Genomic DNA, 9,426 nt, shown 5'->3' with positions numbered 1-9,426 from the left:
ACGCCAGAAGCCGTGTTGGGGTCATTTAATCATCCACGAAGCTCCAGGAAGTATTGTGGAGGCACAATACTTAAAAAAAAAAATAAAAAAAAAAAAAAAAAAAAAAAGCAACGATGCTTTCTATGAAGGCCATATATACACTCACCATCCACTTTATTAGGAACGCCTATACACCTGCACATTCATGCAGTTATCTAATCGGCCAATCATGTGGCAGCAGCACAATGCATGATCAGGTCAAGAGCTTCAGAAATTAAGAAAAAGTGTGATCTGTGTGAATTTAACTGTGGCGTGGTTGTTGGTGCCAGATGGGCTGGTTTGAGTATTTCAGAAACTGCAGAACTCCTGGGAATTTCACACACAACAGTCTCTAGAGAACAACCACCATGCAACGGAGTCACAGACGAGTGGAGACGATAAAGTAGACAGTGTGTGTATAATAAATATGAACAAATTCATCTACAGTAAGTGCTTTATCTTAGTCAGGGCTTCAATGGATCCAGAGACGATCTCCGTAACAGTGTGTACAAGGAGGGAGAACTCACCCCGGTTGGGATGCCAACTCAATACAATGCACTCTTTAATTCAGCTCAGATCCTTATTCAATTCTGTTCACTTCAACACAATTTACTCGACAATTCATGTCAGTTTAATACTTAGTTTACTCATGAAACTCAATTCACTGTTCAATTCAGTTCAGTATAATTCAACTGAATTCACTCTTCAATTGAACTCTTTTCACTTCTAAATTAAATGCATTTCACTCTTCAGTTGAACTCATTTCACTCTTCAATGCATTCACTCATTGATTCAATTCAATTCATTAATCAGTTCTGTTTGGCTTCAACCCAATTCACACTCCAATTCAATTCAGTTTAATCTCAGTTCCCTCTCCAATTCAATTCACCTCAATCAACTATACAATAAAATTTTCAATTCAGTTCAATTTACTTCACACTTTAATTCAATTCACTCTCCAATTCAGTTTACATCAACTCAATTTACTCTGCAGTTCAAATCAATCCTATTTAACTCTGAATCCAGTTCATTTGTAGAGCATTTTTAACATTAGAAAATTTTATAGAAATCTGGTTCTAGGCTTAAACCCAACCTCTATTGGATGAAGCTGGACAGTGGCATTTACTTCATTACAAAGAAAACAAGATGAAGAGGAAAATGATCAGGGGCTCAGATGAGGTGGACCAGAAGCAAGAAGTAAACAGTAGAGTAGTATAACAATAAACAGCACAAGCTCTAGGCTCTGTGAGACTTTCCACTTCACCGGGTTAAAAATATATGAACCATGACCTTCATGGATAGTATGAGTTTCAGAAAGTTTGCCCCCCTGGACAGTTTTTTTTGCTCAGAATCTTTATTGGCAAGTGCTGTGGTTTATCAAATGCCATTGACAGCCACCACCTTGAGTGTATTCTTTCTTCATCAGCATGCAGTGGAGCAGCATTCGCTTCGTGCACAATGCTAATCAGGTCCGCATGACAGCTCCACTGATGACTGTGGTCATCTATCAAAGTGTCTGACTGATGCCTTGCCTTGGGTGAAAACAGATGAGTTTGCAGTCTCCGATTTATTGGCGAAGCAATGTTTGACAGACTGTATTGACACGGTTCACATCACTGGACACTGACGCTGAGTTAACCAGACAGCGTTTGAAACACTCTGCTCACACTATCGTTCCACCAATTAGAGGTGATTCATGCTCACCTCACGCGCACACAAAACACTGGAGGGATATGATGGGATCTGACTTGAGTCACTGAACATGCATGGCACATAAATACAGATTGTCATTGCACAGTTAGTTAATTGGTTTTATACCACAATACTGCAGAATTATCTAATCTGTTTGGTTCGAAGATGTTGGTAGACAAATACTAATACGCTTGTTCTAATGCATTATCATATCATTTGTGTGTTCATTTTCAGTAACCAGTTCAAGGTCATAGTGGAACTAGGGCTGAGTGACTGTCAGTCGCCGTACATGAATCTAAACCTAATAATAAAATGGGGGGAAAAATCCGTTGGTCTATAACAAATAAAAACATATACATAATTGTTGATATGGTGAAGTTTTCTGTAAGTTTTCCACCATGGGCAAGTCTTCAGGAAAGAGACCTTTGCGCTGAATCTGGTAATGGAACAACTGTTTATAGTTGCTAAAATTTCACTTAGTTATAAATGATAATATTAATTATCACTTATTAATTAATAATTATTATATGCTGTTCTTTAATTACTAAAAAACAATCAGTGGGAAGCTGTGATATACGAGGAATTAAAACACTGATAATAATGAATATATAACCAACCCCATCATATTTTATTCCTTAATCTGAAAGGAGCAGTTCAGTTTAGGGACTAGCCAGTGAATAACATTATATTTTCATTTAGTGTGACCAAATAGCTTATGGACAGCTTTAATAGCTTTATGTCTTACCTCCAAACTCCCAAATGTTTTTGGATCAATCGAACATCTCATGTGATTTCATTCAGTGTATGATGTTACACATGATGTGCATATAATACTAACATAATACAGCTCCAAATAATGGAGGATGAAACATGGTATTAAACTTGCTATAGATAATTTCTCAACCTAAAACCTCATTATATTAAATTTCGCATTAGATAACTGAGCCTATAAGGTTTTGCATTGTACATGTCAGCATGAGAGAAAAACAGCTTAGCTAGCTAAGCCAGATAATGACTGGGGATAGTATTTAGCCAGCTAGCATGACTAGGCATTTTTTTAAAATAGGGAATTTGCTAGCTGTATCGACAACCTGTAACATTGCCTTTGGACTAATCTGGAAAAGCTACGTGTCAATTCAACACAGCTGCCGGGTCTAGTTGCTTTCTACATCTACTATTTTATCATAGCGCTCCCGAGTGGTGCAACAGACAATCGTTTGGCCTATTGTCCGGAGATCGCTAGTTTGAATATGCCAAGGATGCTACAGCCATCTAGACAGGAATCTAGATAACAAAATTGGCCGTGTTCTCTGGATGAGAGGGTGGCATTACTCTCTCCTTCCTGTCAATCAGAGCAACAGCAGCCAATTGCTGGTGTCTGTGAGCTCATATATGTGGAAGAGAGCAACTAACCCACTCAGAGGAAAGTGCTGTGCTACACTGTGATGCTGAATGAGCAGCAGTTCAAGAAGTTGGTGTGTGATACGACAGAGTGAACAGTTAGCTGGTGGGTGCAAATTGGCAACACTAAATTTATTAGAAAATGGGGTGAAAAAACATTACAATATTGCTTGGATGAATTTGTGTATTCAGTTCCTGAATTGTCATGCTAATTTTAGAAAAAAGGGTAAGTCAGGCTTTTATTGAGCCACATTCAGTAGGGAATGCATTAAATAAATGCAATTAGTCATGCTTATAGTGCCTCTATATTATGATCCATACTCCATAAGCACTGGGGATCCCCAAGAGGACTATTGGTTAGGCCACAGCGCTCTCACCGCTGCAGCCCAGGTTCAATTCCCAGCCAGTGAACCAACCCGAGCCACTGGGGCTGCGTGCAACAGTGCGCTCTCAGTGCCGGTCCCAAGCCCGGATAAAATTGGGGAGGGTTGCGTCAAGAAGGGCATCCAGCATAAAAACTGTGCCAAATCAAATATGCAGTCCAATGATCCACTGGGGCGACCCCTAATGGGAGCAGCTGAAAGAGGAACAACAACAACTCCATAAGCACTGGAGTGGTCATAATAACTGGTAATAGTCCATAATGTTAATTTGGTTGCACTTAAATTCCAGGTTTGTGCTGTGAGATTTTCTAGTTAGTTCAACATAATGAAAATATTAGCATGAAGCCTAAGTGATTTATCTAATGTCCTTTTCACCTTTTGTCTTTTGTGGTGAACAGCACAGTTAAAAAAAAAAAAAAAAAAAGAAAACACCTTATCTTTTTATGTTCTATTCATTGCGCTCTTTAGGAAGGGCCTATACTTTGATCTCAGACACGGGGGAAATTACACCTCATTAGGAGCTCTTCAAAATATTTAATCATGAGTTCTGTGGAAAATGGCCAGGCTTAAGGGCTCGGTGTGCAGCTCGGGGCGGTCTGGTGGTTCATCCTGAGATGTGCTCATTTCTTTTAATTCACTTTTTTAAATTTACCAAATTCAAGTATGACTGATGCATTAACTTTCAGTCTGGGCAATCTTTCGGCTTTGATTGCTTCAAGTGTGAAATTCTGAGGTAATTACATTTGTGGTCTGGCCAATAAATATAAAAGAAGGGGACCAGTGTGTCAATTGTGGGGTAGAAAGGCCGATTCGATTTTTAATCCAGATTTTTCAGCTTCAGTGTGAGAAAGAAGAGAAGTCAAGCGTGGCGTCTGTTACATAAGGAATAAAACCTGAGGCATGCTGTTATAGGAAAATAATCAACCATGGAGTGGATTTACTGCCCTCACGGTTTATTACAAGTTAGTTCCTGTTATTACTAACATTGTATAAAAGTACATTTATATGATCATGTGATTTGAATTACAGCTGTAGCTACTGTTATAGAAAATTAATTACCATCTTCTGACCAATCAGATTTCAGAATTCAGCAGTGTTGTGGTAGATACACATTTATTATAAACACCAAATGTGTAAGATATGTATGTAATCCTTAATCATCAAAGCATAATGTATGGAGAGCTATTCTGGCTTGGCGCAGCTAATTGGCAGATTAAAACAGGCAATGCATGCAAAACTCTCGGACCTTTTTATGGAGTTTGAGCTGTGAATAATGCGGGAGCTTTTTATACGCAGACTGATCATGAGCCCACTGGTGCATCATTGCTCTACTTAAGCTATAGTTGATTAACCATTTTAATTATCCCTGCTCAGTGTGTGTACGTGTCCCTGAGGAAATGCAGCAGCCCTGAAGCTACTTGTGCAAGCCATGAATTCCCCTGGAGATGATTACCGTCGTTATAGGTTTGCGTCGAGCCGTCCCAGGACACCGCCGACGTTTGGTGCAATTAAAAGTACAGGCGCATCTGCTATCACCACGGTTGTCATCCCCCTCAACAAATAGCAAACAACTGGACAGGCAAAGGTGTTTACTTTATTTTGACAAAGCCAGGAAGCAAATGTGGTGCAGGATTTATTTCCTGCCCCCTGTCCTGTCATTTGTATTCTGGTATGCTGTCGCAGGTTAACATTTAAAAAGCACATCGCATGTCATTTGTGTCTGATGGGAAGTGGGCTGCTTTAAATGCACGTCACTGTCAAAATACAATGGGACCAAATTTCTGTGGGTTTCTGCTATCACGCTGACATTGTGCACCCTGGTGCAGAATACAAATGCAAAACCAGTTTCAGCATGGGCTTGCACTTGTCGAAATAGTTAAGTTAAATGGCTTAGTTGTTTTAAAAAATAAAAAACAAAACACACATCAACAGTCTAGAAACATTCACCGCATTAATATTTTTGTGATGCAGCTATGTGGGCAGAGAATGTGTTTTATATTCCTCTGTATTAGGCTGTATAACTCTTGGAGCCTACTGAAACTGTAATAACTCTGTCTGCTTCCCCTCTGCTGTCCTACATCCCTATGGAGGTGTCATACACGCAGCACAAGCTGCACAGAAAGACAGAAAGAATGAGAGAAAGAGAGCATGAGCTAGACAGAACTCCTCACTTTAAGCTTTGCCTTGGGAAATTTGCAGAGACGACCAAATAGGCTTGGCCAATCAAGGTGATCTAATGTGGCATCTGTGTGAGAGCGATAGAAAGAAAGTCTACTGATTTTACATTATAACAAAATACAAATACATTATGAGAAGATAATGTGCTCTAAATAGATACACATATGTATAGGAGGTGCCCTTCTTTTTTTTTTTTATCTGGTTGATAGAGGTGTGCATCAATACTGGGATCCAAAGCAGCCAGATAGAAGGAAAGAAAGAAGACATTCATTAATGTAAACATACAGCATTCCTTCATTCATCCTTAGTAAGTGCCTGGTCAGGGTCTTGGTACTTTAAATTAGGCTATAGCTTGTTTATATTTTGAGAAACAGACCCAGCTAAAATGTTTTCATTAGAAAACACCTTGAGCAGATCCAAACAAAATCAATAGTATTAACTACTATCTCTATTTGAGAACAATTATGAACTGGAGTGATGTAGCTGAGGTTGAGGAACTGTCAGAGAAAGAATTCATACACCATGCTGACATTTCTACATCTGTTTTTTTTTTTCCCAATGTTTTTCAGTATTTCCAGAGACATAGTTGTATGGTTGATTTAAAAAAAATGTTTAGGCCACACCCATTTCAGGTTTAAATCCCAATACAGATACTGGTACAGACACAGACAGTGGCAGTGCAATACGCCCCTATCATACATACTGGATTGTATTGGCGCTTTTCAGTTAAAAATGAATGATTGTGTAAAATAACCATTACACTCAATCAGGATTCATTCATGTCACCCCTCCTATGGACTGTTCACACGCCTACCATCTGGAAGAAGGCAACAGGGCATCCGTTAATTCCCACAGGGCATTAGACTACTAAATAGATCTACCTAAAGATCCATTTCATTTCAATTCACCCTGCTACCCTACCTGTTCTACACACTTTTTACAACATCTACACACACACACACACACACACACACACACAAGTGCTGCCCAGAACTATTAACAGACTTTATATTATCAAATCACTACAGTGCAATAGAGTTCATTGTGTTTGTTTAGTTTATAATTTATGGTTTAGTCTATTGTCTGTATTTATAGTCTATAGATTATTGCACAGTCTGTTATTTTACTTATTGACTTTGTACTGTTACTCATTGCTTTTACGTACCATCTTGTCAGCTGTCCCTGTTTCATGTGAACATTAGCACTGTGATTCTGGAAGAACTCTATTTTGTTCCTTCACATAACATGTGCCTGTGATGAGGAATGACAATAAAGCCTACTTGACTTGAGTTGAATCATGATTTGAATTTTCCAGACTAGACCTCTTTCAACAAGATTCCAAACATTCATTCAAATTCAAATCAACATAATTGTTTACGGGACACAAAATCTATGTTTTGCGACAGCCGCTTTAGTACCTCAAACCCTAATGAAATCCTGTGGTCTGAACTAAAGAGGACCTCGACGTGACAAAACCTCAGAATATAACAGAGCCCTTGTTAGACATTACAGTGCTACGATTCTCACCAATAAGTGAAGTGTTTTGTAGAACTAAAACTAAACTAAAAATGGAAATGACCATTTTGGTCATGCCAATCAATTTTCAGATTATTGGATTAATAAATTAATAAATATAAATTGCATGTATACCATGTCTTACACTGTAGCAATAAAAATATCAAAACTCCAGAGAAAAATGTTTATTTCACTGTTCACTCACTACCTTGTTTCCTGACATTGATATGTCAACTTCCTTTATAAACCTTATAAATCACATTCTATTTTTAATTTTTTTGTTTTCTCAAAATCAAAATTTTGTTTCTCAAAATGTTTTTTTTTTTTTCTGTATTCAGAACCAAAAAAAACAACTCACTTTCTATATGACCTACATTTGAGAAAATGTACATATTCATTCCTGATTTCCTGAAATGTTAATTGCGGGATTAAAGTTAGATTTTATACTAAAAATGGCATAAAATAAACAAGGATTTCCACTTTCATGCTTATTTAAAGTCTCATTTGCATAAATAAATATACATTTTTGAGAAAGTTCTAATACAAAAAATATGCTTGATATCAGCAATCCAGTGACAAACACTGATTGTGATAGCAATTTCTTTTAAATATCCTATTCACCTGTTGTATCCTTCCTTAAATTATTGTTTGTTGTTTGCTTTATATATTAATTTTCATAGAGGGCACCATTAATATTGAAAGTTGATGACACTCTTATACTGAATATGATTCCAACAGCTCAAAATAACATTCTGTAAAAGAGTTATAGAGTCACTAACATGTGAAATGTGTACAGGAAGTGTACAGGAAGTGATTGATATTAATATAATAACTGAAGTTTTACTGACTGAGTAAACTTCTAAAATTGCCTATTAAAGCACAAAATTCATGTCAACACTGCTAAAACTCCAGGCCCATTACAGCCAATGTGAGAGCTCAACAGCAGTAAAATCCCCCACAATTCTCCTCTTAAGGGAAAGTCTTTGCACCCCACTTACTCTCCCAGCCGCCATTTGTGTTTGCAGCCAGTAGCTAGTACCCTAATTGTTTTTAATAGCTATCACTGCAGCAATGACTCGCTGTATTGTCTTCTTGGCAGGCCCTACATTAAATTTTTAAAACACGAGGGAAATAAATGAGTTGGTGTTTGTACGAGCGAGCCCAAGAGTAAATAAAAATCTCATCCACAATCAAAACAACTTCTGAGGGAGGAATGGAAGTCAGATGCAATAAGGATAATATTCCAACAATGAAACGTGTGTGTGTGAGAGAGAGAGAGAGAGAGAGAGAGAGAGAGAGAGATGTGGGGGCTGTCTGTCATACATACAGAATATTACAGATAAGTGAAGAGATGTATAGCAGTACAAATAGAAAAATGGAGCACTAAATTGTTTTTGCAAAATCCATCATAGCTAAACATATCAAGCGTCATGTTCTGATAACTATCTAACTTCACAATGATCCAGGACATTTTTGATTCTGTAGTAAAATATCATGTTAAATACCCGATATAGCTTATTTTTATCTTAATGACGAATACTCAATTCTGATTGGTCCGAAGGTATATCTAACAGCGTATCTTACATTAGTATAAATCAGGTTATATTAATGCACTCATTCTAATATGTTATAATTTCTATAGGGACGTCTATAACAAAAATTAGCACCACATAATCTAAGATTATGTCTACAGATAATAAACATTTTATTATTTAACAAAGAAGAACATATAATTGTTGATATGGTGAAGCTTTCTCTAAGGAGAGGTTATTATTTAATCTCCAGTGTCAGCCCTTTGTAACAGTTGGCAGTTTTTCCGCCACATGAAAGTCTTCAGGACAGAGGGGTTTGCGCTTTCTAGTTTATCTGTAACATGACAAACTGATTATTATTTTTGTCTAATTAACTTCAAGAGAAAGAAGAAAAAGAGGGGCTGATTAGGGAACTCCTGTTTATAGCTGTTATAAGGTAAGTGATAACAGGAACTAACTTATTTCGTGAACATTAAATGTAACTATATTTGGGTGAAATGTGTGATATCACTCATTAATAAATTAACAGTTGTAATTGTTGGCAAATTGGTGTTATATTAGAGGAATAAAACACTTCAGCATGTGCTATTATTGGAAAATAAGCCACTTCAGAGTGGTAACAGTAACTCCATTTTGCGTCAGCTTGCATCACACTACCCAGTCTTTGATTACTTGCCTATATCAGCACATCTCCCCGTTGTGTTTTA

This window comes from Pangasianodon hypophthalmus, chromosome 27 (assembly GCF_027358585.1).
Source record: "Pangasianodon hypophthalmus isolate fPanHyp1 chromosome 27, fPanHyp1.pri, whole genome shotgun sequence".
NCBI classification, from domain to species: domain Eukaryota; kingdom Metazoa; phylum Chordata; class Actinopteri; order Siluriformes; family Pangasiidae; genus Pangasianodon; species Pangasianodon hypophthalmus.
Note: the sequence above shows the minus strand (reverse complement) of the source record.